General features: G+C 46.8%; 1 long non-coding RNA gene across 1 annotated transcript; it reads right to left on the reverse strand.

Moving 5' to 3' along the window:
• Positions 1-435: 435 nt before the first annotated feature.
• On the reverse strand, positions 436-10,337 carry LOC117086139. Its single transcript, XR_004438214.1, has 3 exons — positions 10,099-10,337; positions 3,263-3,635; positions 436-692 (listed from the first exon to the last, which is right to left on the reverse strand). It is a non-coding gene; the product is annotated as an uncharacterized LOC117086139 (long non-coding RNA).
• Positions 10,338-15,765: the final 5,428 nt, after the last annotated feature.

Here is a 15,765-nt window from a genome sequence, read left to right on the forward strand (position 1 = left end):
TTCTACTGTAACTAATTCCCTCTGGAAGCCTATATTGCCCTGGACTAAAGTTTTCAGGGTAGGTCTTGCTGTGGAGTTAACGCCACAGGAAGGGAGCCTGCCCAGTCTGGTCCCTCCTGTGGCTCCTTCTGAACCAATGTGTCCCATCCTCTCCCTGCCCCGAGATGTGGGACCTGCCCTGCAGGAGGAGGCCTATAGTGTCCCACTATGCCAGGGGCTGGGTGGCTAACAGCTGGTGGAGTATTCACAGGCATTGCAGCAACTCTTTCAATCTAGCTCTTATCAGTAATGCAGCTGACATTTTAAATCTGTCAATCTGATTCCTGTTACTATAAACTAGCACCAAACTCTGGCTGGGATGAGAGGCACAATTTATTAGGCATCTTAAATCCTAACTATTTCACAGAAATAAGTGAACTAATATAGAATTCTGTCTCTCTCTCTCTCTCCTTTTTTTTTTTTTTTTTTTTTTTAACAGTTTTAGCAGCAAGTCCATCCTGGATTCCTGCAGCCCTGCTGCATGCACATGATCTTTGCTCCAGGATCTGGGCTGATGAGTCACTTCTCTGTATCATTGCTGACACGGTGGTAGAGGGAAAAAACCAAGGGCAGTTGTTTCCACCACATTTCACTGCTGAGTTCCAGTCATATGGTCACAACCACCTGCCACCGAGTGGGAATGTGTAGTCCTCCTGCAGAGATGGGTACCATGTATTTGTGAGCAACGGTAACAGTTACCAAACAATTCCCTCTGGACAAAAATTACTTAAGTGGCATATATTCAGTCTTATCTCTGCTAGGAACAACTGAAGAGTCAAGGAATCAGCTCCTGAATAATATCTGCCAGTAAAGGGTTCTAAGGTGGGGTTTAGACAGCAAGGTGGGCAGAGGAAATGACTTCAGTGTTGCAGAGGAGATGTACAATGCACATCCAGCCCTCCGTTCACACTGAACAAAGCTGACTTTCCCCAGTCACTTGTCATTCAACCCTCGGGCTGAAAAGTGAAAACTCACCATCTTTCCTTAAGTAGTTTAGTGCCTCACTGGGGAGTGAATGTCCAGATATAAGAGCATAAAATAGAACAAGGCTGGGTGCAGTGGCTCATACCTGTAATCACAGCACTTTGAAAGGCTGAGGTGGGAGGATCACTTGAGCCCAGGAATTTGAAACCAGCTTGGGCAATATAGTGAGACTCCATCTCTACAATTTTTTTTAATTAGCTGGGTGTGGTTGCATGTGCCTATAGTCCCAGCTACTAGGAGGCTGAGGCAGGAGGATCACTTGAGCCTGTGAGGTTGAGGTTGCAGTGAGCTGTGGTTGCGTGACTGCACTCCAGCCTGGGTGACAGAGTGAGATCCTGTCTCAAACATTTTTATTTTAAATTTAAAAAAAGGACAATATATAATCAAGTATCAAAACAGGCAGAATAGTCTGTCATTGAGCCTTAGCAAAAATGTTTGCCTAAACACTCAAAAAAGTTGCTGTTTTTCCTGCTTCGGTTTGAAAGTCAGAAAAAGAAGCAGTGAGGCCTCATGGTGAAAGAGGCAGCGTGAGAGCCATCCAGAATGTTTGTCTCTTCAGCCTCCTGGTAGGGGATTGTTGGCGGCCTCTCCTGGATTGGACTAATTCCCCCACCCCAAAACTACCCCCAGCTGAGGACAGCCATCTAAACACCTGTAAAGTCTACACTACTCCAGGCCCACACTAACCCAGACCTCAGGCAGGAAGCACCCAAGCAGGCTTGTTCCCTGTGTCAGTCACGGTTCAATACAGGAAACAGAAAACTCTAGATCTGCCAAGATCAGAGGGATTTAATAGGAGGTATGAAGTGGAAAGGCTGGAGGAGTAGAGTCAGTGGCAGCCATCAGAGCCCCCTACACCCATGAGGCTGGTGACTAGACAGTGGGCCATGGAGTTAGGTCACTGCTCATACTTATGTCTCCCAGAGCCCTCTCATACACCTACACAGCTGAAAAGGGAGAGCAGTTTCCTTTTTACCGCCTTTCAAATCCTATGTGACCGCACTTCATTATCAGAACCTAAATTGCATCCTGATCTCTTACAGCAAAGTGACTGGGAATTACAGTTTTTACACTTCTAGGCCTGCAATACAGGGCAGTGGGGAAACCTAGGAATGCCATGTGCTATGGACAAGAACTAACAGGCTCTCCAACAGGGATTGATACTGAGTCCCAGGCCTTAGTGGACTGTCTAAGAACAAGGTGCGGTAGTACACATGCTCTCCCGAGTCCCTCTCCCTGGGAATCTCACTCAAGATGGGAAGTCTCAAAACTAGCCACTGAGAGCCATGTTGCTGTTTGGGTTACTTTTATGGTTTGGCTCTGTGTACTCACCCAAATCTATCTCAAATTGTAATCCCCACATGTCGGGGGAGGGGCTTGGTAGGAGGTCATTGAATCATGGGGCAGACTTCCTCCTTGCTGTTCTTGTGATAGTGAGTTTTGACTATCTGATTGAGATCTGGTTGTTTTAAAGTGTGTGGCACTTCCCCCCTCTTGCTTTCTCCCTCTCCTGTTCTACCACGGTAAGACATGCTTGCTTCTCCTTCCTCCTTGATTGTAAGTTTCCTGAGGACTCCCAGTCATGATTCCTTGAACATTAGGGCATTGAGGAATTGAAGAATTTAGGAACACTTTCATCTTGCCTGCCAGTCACCTTCCCAGTACACACCCTGGGTGTGGTGGCACGTGCTAGTAGTCCCAGCTACTTGGGAGGCTGAGGCAGGAGAATCGCTTGAACTTGGGAGGCAGAGGTTTCAGTGAGCCAGGATCCCGCCACTGCACTCCAGCCTGGCAGCAGAGACTCACTCAAAAAAAAAAAAAAAAAAAAAAAAAAGCAGCATTAGTGGCACATGGTCATCACTATTAATGTATTAATGTTGCCGAGTGCTCTATGTGTTTGTCTGTGCTCCTTTCGTTTCAGTAAAAATCTTAAAATTGCTCTCTATTCTCTTAGTATTCTAGTGAATAGAAAATACTTTTATTGAATTCATCTTAATTTCAGATTTGGTGGTATTTGCAACAGCAGCACATGTGGATGCCCACATTTTTATTACCAAGTCTTTTCCAAGTTTCAACAGCGTTTTTGTTTGATGATTTTGGTTTAAATCCAGTTAATCAATATAATAGTAAAATGGGGTTCTCCCCTGTCCCTGTTAAATAATAGTAGTTCAAAGACCGGAAATATTTAAAGAACAAAATTTGAAAACTGAAATGTGTGCCTTCTAGAATAGATTCCTACCTTCAGCTGTCATGAGAGAACCTCAAAGCCGCCCTTTTACAGCTGGGGAAATTTCTTCTTCTTTATAAGCACGCATATACTTGGTCACTTAGGAAGAGGCCACCCACACGACACAAGGCGACATGATCCTGCACCCACAGGTACGTGCACACCCAGGCGCGAGTGCCCACTGGCCCCACAGTTCGTCTGCAACAGTCAGATTCAAGATGCAGTAGAGTGGAACCTTAACCTCTTTTGGCTCTTCTTCCCCCAAATCAAAACCCACATTCAACGCCGCGAAGAACCAGGAAACCTCATGGCTTTAATCATTTCGTTTCCCCAAGATCCACGTGGCACACAGGATACTCCGTTTTCCTTTAGGGTTGCCGTCATCCTGCGAGAGGTGCGGAAGAAGAAAAAAGCAAATTTACGTTTCCAAAGAGCGGAAGAAGCAGAGAGAAAGTGCCAACCCGGAGTGCGCTCTTCACCTCTTCGCTCTACTGGGAGCAAGCAAGGAAATCCTCCAGCTCTAGCAGAGATTGAGGGTTAGCGCCACCTGGCTTTCTAAAGAAGAACAAGAGGCAGGAGGTAGATGCGGCTGAAGAGGAGCCCGCGCCCTCCTTTCCTCCTTGGGCACCAGGTGAGTGAGAAGGACCCGAGCGCTCTTAGCTTCAGAGCCCAGGGCAGTCGGGCTGCTGGCCACCGCGCACTGCGAAGAGACGCAATTACCCTTCTGGGAATCAAGAAATCCAGAAACGTCTCTTGGTACTGGTGTTAAGAGTAGTGGATTCCACATTTAAGGCAGCCGTGAATTGCAGAAATAGCTGCGGCACTAAAAGTATTACAAACAAGCACCGATCAATTTACGCATTGATTGGTTCTGGCTCGTTTCTATCAACCACCTATTCTACGTAAACTTCTTACACCGGCTGTGGGGAAAGAAAAAGAAGATAGGAAAAAGGCCATCCTAGGGTTTTGATCACTGTGTGGCAGAGTTGGAAAGGAGTCAGGTTAAACGAATAACGCCCCGGAGCCCGCTTATTCACAGGCAAAATAGGGAAAACTGTCTTCAGCAACTGCCCCAAGTGATTGGAAAATCAAAGGAAAAACTGGTTGGAGAATGCCCTCAACATTACCATTTCTACTATATTCTTGTTTTATTATTACACAATATCGTCGTATTATAGTCATAGTGAAAATGGTTATCATTATCCATTCAGTGTCTTATAAATTTGCACTGAATTTGTATTTGCATATATGGATATAATGAATTCACAGAATGACTATTAATTTGAGGGCACTGCCACAAACTGCTTTATCTAGAACTTGGACCAGTTATCAAAAAGTAATTATCTATTTCGACATGACTTTTAAAGGGTGAAATCTAGAGAAAGTTGTTTGGAAACTGCCTTTCCATGTAATCAGTCAAGAACACAAACACAGATGCACGGATGCATATAATACATGCACACTATGTGCACATATGAAAATGTGTACATGCATGGGAAATACGGGTTTGCATTTATTATAATAATGATTCATGTACATTGCTACTCCGTTTACAAAAGACTTTTGCATTCACTTTTCATGTAGTCCTTACAACATTAGGATGCATTGCTGATCCCCATTTTACAGATGAGGAAACTGAAGCATGGAACAATAACTTTCCTAAAATCTTGATGAGAAGTTATAGAACCAAAGCCATTTATTCAATTCTGTGTCATCCTCTTATCCAGCAAACATATCATGGACAATTACTGTGTGCCAGGCACTAAAGCCTGGTGGCCACAAAGATCAAAGACTATTCCACTGGCTTCAAGAAACTCACACCTCGTGGAGAAAAAAGAGAAATTACTCTCCTGAAGGATATATACTCCACAATCAGCCTCGAGCTTAAGTGAAGATTTCCCCAAAGAGGAGATGCCCAGGCTGAATTTTGAAGGACAAGAATTCTTCTAATAAAGATGGAGGGAGGTATGACCCAGGCAGAAAGACAACATGTGCAAAGATATGAAGGCAAAATAAACGAGAGTGTTCAATATAGCTCAGAATCACGGCTTAATGTATATATAGGGACAGTGGTGAGAAAGATTATAAAGAGCATTATTGAGGTTTTCCTGAAGTCTATGGGGGAATGAATGAAAGATTTTAAGTAGAGAAACGACATGATCCAATGTCATTTGCATTAAAGGTCGGTCCAGCTGCCATGACTACAGACTGGAGGGTACATCAGCAGTAGGAGAAATGATGGAATGATGCAGGCAAAACTCAATATTTGTCATTGCTAAGGCAGGGGGTTATTTGAAAAAAAAGAGAGAGAGGGTGAATTTGAAAGATATTAAGGAGGAGCTCAACCGTACGTTGCTAGGTTATTAGCCTGAGCACCAGGTGGGTAGTGGTGTCAGTCACGGAGACTAAGAGAAGAGGCTATTGGTATGCAACAGAGACTAGACATAAATTCTGTTTTGAACATAGTGAGTTTAAAAAACTAAATACATCTATATGGAAATGTCCTCTAGCAGAGAGTTGGATATTCAGATCTAGCGCTCCAAGAAGAGGTCTGAATCATAGAAAGATAAGGCACTGGTATCAATTGAAGCCAAATAATGATTAATAATAGTATTTGCAAGCAGGCATCAAGTACTTACTATGTATCTGGCACTGTGCAAAGCACTTTTAGTAGATAATCTTATTTAATCCCCACAACAACCTCACAAGGTAAGTATTCTGATTAAGTATGGCCCAGGGAGAACGTTTAATATAAGAGGTCCAAAACAGGACCCTGATGATTACATTTAAAAAGAATGGCGGCCGGGCGTGGTGGCTCACGCCTGTAATGCCAGCACTTTGGGAGGCTGAGGCGGGCGGATCACAAGGTCAGGAGATTGAGACCATTCTGGCTAGCACAGTGAAACCCCATCTCTACTAAAAATACAAAAAATTAGCTGGGCGTGGTGGCAGACGCCTATAGTCCCAGCTACTTGGGAGGCTGAGGCAGGATAATAGTGTGAACCTGGGAGGCGGAGTGTTCAGTGAGCCGAGATCACACCACTGCACTCCAGCCTGGGTGACAGAGCGAGACTCTGTCTCAAAAAAAAAAAAAAAAAAAAAAAAAAAAAAGAATGGCAGAACTTTTCCTACTATATTGCAGAGCTATAGCATAATCACCTAGACTTAAATGCAGAAAGCTACACATTGACCTCTAGTTGGCTGAATGTCAGTTCCATCCTTGCTCTGTTCCTCCCTAGGACAACATTCTGGAATGACTGCCAAGGCTAGCTGGCCCATTCCCACCCTGCCTCACTGCCTACCTATGGTCCCTCAGACTTGGTGTGACTTGTGAGTTTTTTTAGCCTCCAAGTTGTCAAGTTCCCCAGCCTGAAGATGATAAAGGAAAAGACTACTTCCATGTAGGGAAACCACCTGTTTCACTACACATCCAGGGAAAACATATCATGACTGTTTCTCTGAAATACTTTGGATTCCAGCTAGACAGCATCATTCTGGCTAGTCAAGGTCAACCAGGGCCAGGCAGGCAGGAGGAAGTGCCGTAGACTTAATTTTTAATTTTCAACATGGCAGACAGTCCTTGAGTCATCCCCTCACATCAATAGGCACTCCTTGAAAACAAGCAAGCAAAAAGAAAAACAAAACAAAAGAAGCTTTACTACCTTACTCCTTTTATTTTTTATTTTTTTTGAGACGGAGTCTTACTCTGTCACTGAGGCTGGAGTGCAGTGGCACCGTGTCAGCTCACTGCAACCTCTGTCTCCTGGGTTCAAGCAATTCTCCTGCTTCATCCTCCCGAGTAGCTGGGATTACAGGCGCCCACCACCACATCTGGCTAGTTTTTTAAAAATATTTTTAGTAGAGACGGAGTTTCACCATGTTGGCCAGGCTGGTCTCGAACTCCTGACCTCAGGTGATCCACCAGCCTCGGTGTCCCAAAGTGCTGGGATTACAGGCGTGAGCCACCGTGCCCAGCCTACCTTACTCTTAATGAATAATTCCTAGTAGCTTCTTCACCTTCTCCCAATATCCATCATTTGGGAGTTTGTTGTATGAAGGGAAAGGATCAGTAGAATACTATTCTGAACATTGGATTTACTTACTTACATAATTTGCCTCTCTGTTAAGTTTGCCTAGAGATTTTTGTTTCTCTAACATTGAATTGAAGACTCTTATAAGCAAATCAGACTTGCTGCTGTACTTCTCATTAGAGGAAATGTAACCTTGTCCCAATGGCCCTTAAGAGCTCCACCCAAGTGAAATGGTACCAAACATTTAAGTCTTGCTTTAAATTCATGCTCCTGAACCAAATTTTGGCCCAGATATCCCTGGTTTGAATGAGAAAGCCAGGTGAGGACTGCAGATGTTGGGGATAGGGAGGAGATAGCCTAAAGACTTGATCCGTGTTCACCTAAACCTGTCACCAAGATTTGTGGGCCACATCTCTGTGACCTGAAGAAGTCGGTTCCCTGGGCCCCAGTGTACTCATCTGTGAGATGAAGGGGCTGAAGCATCTCCAAAACTCATTCCAAGTTTAACATTCTCTGAGGACTTAATATAAGAATGAGCAGGGTTCCATTGTTGGCTTTGCTTCTTCCATATGGTCTGGGTAAGGGGCTCATAGAATGTTGATACATTACAGCATCAGAGAACATGAGAATAGAAATCAGATTTACTGACCAAACAGATCACCTAGATTAAAAATTAATAATACAACTGTATATGTATGTTTGTGTGTATATGTATATGTATAGATGCACACGTATATTCACAGAGAGAGACAGACAGAGACAGAAATAAATATAGAGAAACTGACTGGTCAAGATAGCAGTGAGTTGATGGCAAAGCCAGGTCTAAAATCCAGGTTTTCTAACTATTGGTTAGGTAATTTGCCTACAGGTCTCTGTGTATGTCATGCATGCCACTAGAATGCTGGAAGATTTGGTAAGATGCATGTTTAATCGGCTCCATGTGTGGTGTGCTTCCTTCCTCCACCATCATCAGTATTGCCTTAGAAAAGGCTGCATGTTCTGGAGACAGCATGGGTCTTCTTTTAAATGGGAGCCCTAAGAATTCACCCCTGCCTTTAATGCTAACTCTGCATGTAAATTTGCTGAAGGATAATATCCTGAGACAATTTTTCAGAGGTGATGAAAGGAGTCCATTTAATCGAAGAGGCTAAAAGAGATGAAATTATCTGCCCTGTTCTCCCACTGAGGGCAATGTGGGGTAGTGAGCCTAGCCTGGCTAGGCATGGGAAAGACGGCACCTCCCCAGCTCCATCCTATCCGTGTGCCCTGAGCAAATTTAACCTAGAGAAATTACGGAAGCAAACCACCTAAACTTTTAGCCACCGTCCTCTGCCTGTCTCTGCTAGGTAATTTTAAAAACTGGGATAGTGGTTTAGATAACAGTAGTAGTTAATAGTAGTAATAATAGTAATAGTAACAGCAGTTGATATGGAAGAAGAGCTTTGCAAATGAATCTTCCTTAGACTGAAATTTAAAAAGTGGTTTGACAGGCTATTGCCTTCACCTAGTTCAGTGTATTCTTCAGTAAATATTTAGTAAGGGTTCCCCCCACCCACTACTGAACAATGTGCTAAGGCCTGGGAATACAGGTAGTGTACTGCCTGGCCCATACTCCCGCCCGTCTTCAAAATCCTTTCCTAGGACAGATTCAGTTCTTGAAAAGACTCATTGATCGCCTCCATGCAGCCACCAACTGCCTCACGTGAAAGCAAGACGCCCTAGGTAACCCGAGCCAATGGCTCCCTCCCATTTGGGGAGAAAAAAAAGTGGGGGGCGGGGATCGAAAGAAAGGAAAGGAGAAAAATACTGAGAAGCACGTTTTGGCAGGCCAGGCCTTCAGAGACTACCATATGTGCTCCATATTGAGCAACCCCTGGTCTTTGATGTTTTTCTGAATGTAAAGGCATTATTCTTTCTCAGACTGCGCCTAAGTACTACAGACATTAAAACAATGAAGCCGTAACGGGTGGACCTGGCTCTAAGTGTTTAATTTGTCCTTCACCCAAGTGCCTGCCACCGGTTAGCTCCCCAGTTTGCACCCAGGCAGCTGGCAGGGTTGCCATCCTCTCTGGCCCCATCCCCCTTTCAGACTCAAGTTTGTGTGTCTCCTAGAACACCTTAGTGCCAAGTTCGGAAGTAAGTACTTCTCCCAAAGCCCTGCGAAAACGCCCCAGATGTTTCCTGCGTCACGGAAACAAGCCCAGGTTGGATCTGAAGCATTCTTATGACGGTGGGTCACAGGGCCCGCCCCGCGCCAGCGAGCACTGCTGCCTCGCGAGCTGCGGGGTGCACCCGGGGGCCTCCGGCGCTCCCCCGGGTTCGCGCCCACCTCGGTTCGCCGGGGAGTGGCCAACAGCGCAGGAAATACGGCCGAAGGAGATGCCCATTTTAGTTCGTGCGGATTTCTGAAGCACAAACGAAGACCCTTAGTAAATTTAGTGTGCGCGTGTGTGTTTAAGACGGTCTCACGCGCATTGCCCAGGCTGGAGTGCAGTGGCGCGATCAAGGCTTGCTGCGCTGTCGACTTCCCGGGCTCAGGTGATTCTCCCACCTCAGCTTTCGGAGTAGCTGGGACTACAGGCCTCCACCACCACGCCTAGCTAATTTGTTTTTGGTATTTTTTGTAGAGATGGGGTTTCCCCATGTTGCCCCAGGTTGATCCCACACTCCTGAGCTCAAGCGATTCACATGCCTGCGTCTCCCAAAGTGCTGGGATTACAGACGCTAGTAAATTTATACTGTAATCTTGGGGAGTGTATTAAATAGTCAGTCGCCCCGATTGTTAATTTGTCCTTCCCTTTACGTCCTTCTACCCACCGCTGGGAGAAACGGCGATCTTAAAAGGAGGCTCCAAATCTACTCGAGGTCTCTCCAGGGAACTGCCCTCTCCTTCCGGGGAGCAGAGAGGCCAGGGCTTGCCCAAAGTGGGGAAACCCAGAGGTGGGAGACTCCCGGTGGCTGGGCAAGAGCGGGGTGCAAACGCGAAACCTGCTCTTGGACGCCGTGACGCTTTGCCTACTGGGGCCTCTCCAAAGTGGGCGGAGTGAGGAGGGTTGGCCCCGGAGAGCAGGGCGTCCGAGCTCCCGCTGCTTCCGGGTCTCGGCAAGCACTTCCGGGGTGCGCGCCACGCGGCCCGAGCTCAGCTCTTACTAATTATCGCAAATGGTGAAGGAGATTGGCGCCAAAAGAGAAGAGTAACAAATGTGGCCGATAATGACGTCAGGGTTGGCTACACCAGGGCCCCCTCTAGTCAAGGTCAGGCCCCAGTGCTCTAGAACTTCTGCGTTTGCTCTCGGCCACCCCAAAGACGGGGGATTCTTGATGCAGCTTAAGATGCCCTGGGAAACCGCAAAGCCTGGAATCTAGGAGCAGCAGCCTCAGCCTCCCCTGTGCGCCTGTGGTTGCGGGCAATGGGGCACAGCCCCTGGCTCCCCTTGGATCCTCAGTAGGCACACCAAGTACGGCCTTTCTGCGCTCAGGCCTTTGCGGAGGTCTCTTTCAGGGTCGTTTGGAGTGAGTCTGGATTCAGAAGGGTGGGCCGGGCTCTCCCTGACCCTAGAGGGTCGGGAAAGGGTGGCGGAGGTCACAGTGATGCTCTGCCCTTGTTAAACTGGTCACCTGGAGCGGGCTCCCTCGATGCATAGGCATGGGTTATCTAAGAGAATTCAGGTTGTGTTTGGGCGCTGGGTTGAAGATAGGAGAGGATCCTCCTGAGGTAATCTCATATGTGAGGCGGAAATGAACTGGATACACACAGGAATCACGAGCGCCTTTGCATCCAATTGCTCTTAAACAATTGCCCCTTCTCCTTCGGAGCATCCTTTCTACCAACCAGGATCTATTGTCTCACCACCTACTTTGTGCTCAGATCTTTGCCAGGTTCTTCGGGGGATACGGACCACAGAAAGCCAGGTACCTGCACGTGAACCTGGTGAGACTGGTGCGTTAGTGGAAGGAAGAGAGGGCGCCCATTAAAATTACTTCTCGTGCTGCACTTTTTTCTGGAATGAACCAAAGACATCCGGAGAAGAATACAGTATTGCATGCCTGGACTTCGGACTCAGCTTCCTTTTTCTGACCCCTCCTCAACCTGGCTTTCCCTCTTCAGGAAGAGATTTGGAATTCCCTTTATGGTGGGGAGGGGAGAGGTGGGGAAACAGCCAGTCCAGGTAAGTATGTGAGCCACATGGTCCGCGAGTGGAAGAAAGGAAAATCATCTCCAAATGTAACCAGGCAGGTGGGGGTAGATCAACTCTGAAAGGGAATGGGAAATCTGAATAACCCCGAAGGCAGCAAACTCCATACCTGATGTTGAGGTGTGAGAAACAGTCAACATTTGGAGCTGTGGAGTCAGAGGATTTTTGGCAGCTGTTAGATAACTTCCTGATCTGCAATAAAGTTCATGTGAGGGAGAGGATGTTTCCGCTGCTCTGTTGCCTGGCTCCTTTCCTTTCTGAGTCTGCAAGTTTAAGAGATTTTACCAGGTCCCACTTGAATGGTGGCCTAATGTAGGCCCTGGGAGGAGTCCTGGTGGCCTGAGGCTGCAAAGGTTGGGTCAAACAGGGGCAGTCACAAGCTCACTGGCCTGTTGCTTCCCCAGCTTTCACCTGCCAGGTGACACTGAGGCCTCCTTTCTCAAAATGGGGAACCCAGGCTGCTCCATTTTTCAGACACTAACCTATCTGTCTCTGACCTTCCCCACAAGGTCCAAACAAAACAGTTTTTAAAGAAATCTATGTAAAGTTCCAAGCGTTTTCCACAGCCCAGGCATGCCCTGGTTGCAACAGCCTAATTTCTGGACCGTGATCAGGCATAATTAAGGTCTGATCACTATAGAAATATATGCAAAATGTTTACTTCCCTTAGTGGAAAAATAGAAGGGGGGCCTGGTGCACAGTGGGATTCACTAAGAAGGAGTGTGCTCTGAGAGGGCCTAGCACCCATGGACCTCAAACCCTTCTCAGCTCAGGGAGTGGCAGTGGAGTCCAAGTTCAGGTGGTTCCCTACCACCTAGATCCCTGGGTACATCCCAGGGCTCTGGCACAACTAGAGCAAGTGTCATCTCTCTCGGTTTAGGCCAGCTTGACCCTGTGTTGTTCCCACTCCCAAGCCCCCAGTCATATACATGAGGACTGGAAGCAGGTGGGCAGGAGAAGGTGGTGTTCCAGCTACATCTTGGGGTTTTTGCTTGGGATCCGGCCAGCTTCAGGGACCATCACTTGTGGGGAGGGTTGAGCGTGGACTTCCCAGCTGGAGGGTAATAGAAGAGCAGTAGCCAGAACTCAAGGACCAGACCTTGTCCACCAAAGTCAGAGATTACAAATCAAAGCTGTTTGAAAACTCACTTGTGAGACCAGAGAGAAGGACATGAAGTTCCTAGAGTCCAAGGTCTTGGGGCAGGGAGGGGAGTGTTGCAAGAGTAAACAGCTGGCCTAGGAAGCCACACCTCGCCATGCATGGTGAGTGGTGAGGGGAGATGGCTTTTCAAGTTTCTAGGAAGAAAATAGAATTTCCAAAGACACAAATTCACAGCAATGAGGATATGTGACAAATATCCTTGTTTTGCAAAGGTATAAGGGGAGAAGTCAACATGCTGGAGATCACAAAGCCAGTCCAGAAGCTAGGACCTAACCCAGATGTGCCTGACTCTGAATTGCTTTAAGCACTTGCCACTCAGCCTCTGATAAGCAGCTTAAGTGAGATCATCGTGATGTCCCTAATTCTATGAGTGGTGGAGCTGTCCAAACTCCCAACAGCTTTGAGGAGGGTGTCATTTTTAGCAGAGACTTACAATAAACCTACTTCAGGAGAAGAAGTGGGGTGCGTGGGGGTAGTAAGTTTTCTTAAATGTGCCAGAAGTATCTTCTATTTTCTGCCCACCATAAGCACGGTATAGTCTAATTGTTTCCAGTAATTGCATTCCAGTCCCGCACAACTGCAAACTCCGGAGCACCGAACCCATTCACGAGCACCACTTCCTCCAGCACTCAGTGGATGCCTAAGAAGCATCTGTGACCATGTTCGCCAGTGCAGTCACCCACTCTCAGCCTTTGCACAGAATCTAAACTACACTGGTTTTTTTCATTTGAATCCATTTCTTTTTGGTCTTGGCTTAAGAAATCACTATGGTCATTAATAACTGTAATAAGATCACTCTGGCCCAAGTCACCAGGGATGGCAAGGAGCCCAGAGGCTTCCCCGCATGCTGGGCGCAAATGGCGTGCACCTCCGGTAGCCACGTGGGGGAGGACCTACAAGGTACCTGCCAGCACAGCCTGGGCCTTTCCTACCCCAACTCCTCACCTGGGCCTCCACCTTTCCCTATCCCAGCCCCAATGGGTAGAACCAGACAGGAGACTGGACCTCCTTGTCTGCAAATGTGGGACTCCCAAACAAAAGAAGCTCAGAAATACTGAATAAAGGTATTGGACTCTAGAACACGTGGAGAAATCCGGTGTAATGGAGACAAGCAATTTTAGCTGTGGTTGCTGCAAAATATCAAATGCCCTTCAAATTTTGTGCACTATTATTTTTATTCTCTTTTCTTACAGTTTCTTTTGTGTCTTGGATTTATTGATTTTTAAAGTAGTTGCCAGACCACTGGAGTCCCTGCCAGGAGAGGAGATGTCACTGCCAGGTCAACACTATCCTTCTCAGAGGAGGAAAAACTGAGTTCAATTCACATTGGCAGCCTAATTCCAGCCCCATAACCCAGTAGGATCAGCTTCTTCCTCTAGGGGTTCCTAAAGTGGAATGTGGCACCCCAGCCACAGCTAGCAGCAGAAACCATGGCAGAGGGTGGTAGAGGAGAGAGAAATGCATGAATGCAGTACCACTTTCTGAATTTTGTTTTCACTTGTCTGTCAGCCTTGTCACCACTGAATTAATCAATAACTGTAACTGAAGAAATCAAATCACCATAGTCTCGCCTTCTATCACTGTAATGACTGTAAAATGAATCAATATAACCTTGTGGGGGTTAAAAAGTCTCATTAAATGACCACTCATTTAGCCACCTCCAATCTTAGAATTGCCCCCTTCACCAGAGACAATTAGGGCCTAGAGGCCCAAAGTCCAGGAAATGCACCTGACACCCCCCAGAACATCACTTCCATATCCAAAGGGAAACAGATGGCTCAACAGGGATGACTGTGGCTTTCAGGACTCTTTAACAACAGTTTATCCTTAATGCCCAGCTGGAGTCAGTGCCCGGTAGAGCTGATTGCCCAAAAGGCAGGGATGTGGGGTTCCTCTCCCAGATTCTTCTTGCTCAGCCATCAGTACATTGGGAAAGTGAAGAAAAAGGGAAAAGGGAGAGTAGCTAGACAGGGGAAAAGCTCTGTGCTGGGGCTGTGTCTTTGCAGGAGAAAAAATAGGGGGAAAAGTCTGCCCAAGCAACTCCCAAACCACAGTTGCCTCCTGCCACAGGCCCCAAACAGTCCTTCCTTGCTTCCTAGCTTTGCCTGTTCTATCTCACTCCTCCTACCTTCTGCAAATTTTTCAAATCCATAATCTAAAGCATTCTCTATAGAATGTAAGCAAGCAGTCATCAGACAACCTCTCTAGATGAGAAAGAAGGCCATGGCACATGAAGCAACGGGTGGGAGGTGGAAGCACAAATAACCATGTTTGGAAGGTGGAGCTCCTGGAGCTTTGCTTTCAAAGGTTAACACGTGGGTTTCCAGAGCCCCACACTTCGTTCTTTCCCAGTTTAAGGGTGGGTGGTCCCTTCTGCTCACGAAATAAACCTCTGACAAGTGGGGAAACGGCTGAGGTGGCACTTGGAAGTTAGGAACCAAGTTAACCCTCTTCTAGGTCTCCCCGTGCTTCTAAGCCTGTGTTGTCCCTGCCCGGGCTGAAGGGGGAGCTCTAGGCTCAATTTAGATGGTGTGAGCAGGAACTTAAGTCCAACGAATTTGTTTAAATCTCAAACCCTGGTGTGGTAAGGCAAGAAAGGTGACACTTGAGGGACACGTGTGGTAGACTCTGAACTCCTCAGGTTGAGTAAGAGAGTCCTGGTAACTTTGACTTTCCTGTGGGTATTTTAGAGGAATAGGGATGTACGCACTACAGCTTAAAATAGTGCCCAAAGTTTCATGTCCTTAGAAAGGGATTTCTCGTCACTTAAATCACCCTCTAGGAGTGTATGTTAGAAGCTCATGGAAGGCAGTGCAGCCCCCTCTCCCAGGTTACCAGGAGACTACCCAGGCTGCAGGGCTCCTGCGTGTGCCATTAACTCCTCTCTGCCTGGAACTTGTTTGGGTGCACAGATCTACAGCCAGGTCTGCCCTCTTTGCACCTCAGTTTTCTTGTAGGCACAGAGATAGGAAATGCCCTTCTTACAGTTTGTGAAGATTAAACAATACGGAGCCTGTAAAATGCCTTGGCACTTAACAGACAATCGTTAAAATCAGTTCCTTCCCTTCTGTCCTGGGGGTAGGGGCGGGCAGATTTTATTACTTCTTTTTTCTTGATAGCAGAACT

Source organism: Trachypithecus francoisi, unplaced genomic scaffold (genome assembly GCF_009764315.1).
Source record: "Trachypithecus francoisi isolate TF-2019V2 unplaced genomic scaffold, Tfra_2.0 Lachesis_group1, whole genome shotgun sequence".
NCBI lineage: Eukaryota > Metazoa > Chordata > Mammalia > Primates > Cercopithecidae > Trachypithecus > Trachypithecus francoisi.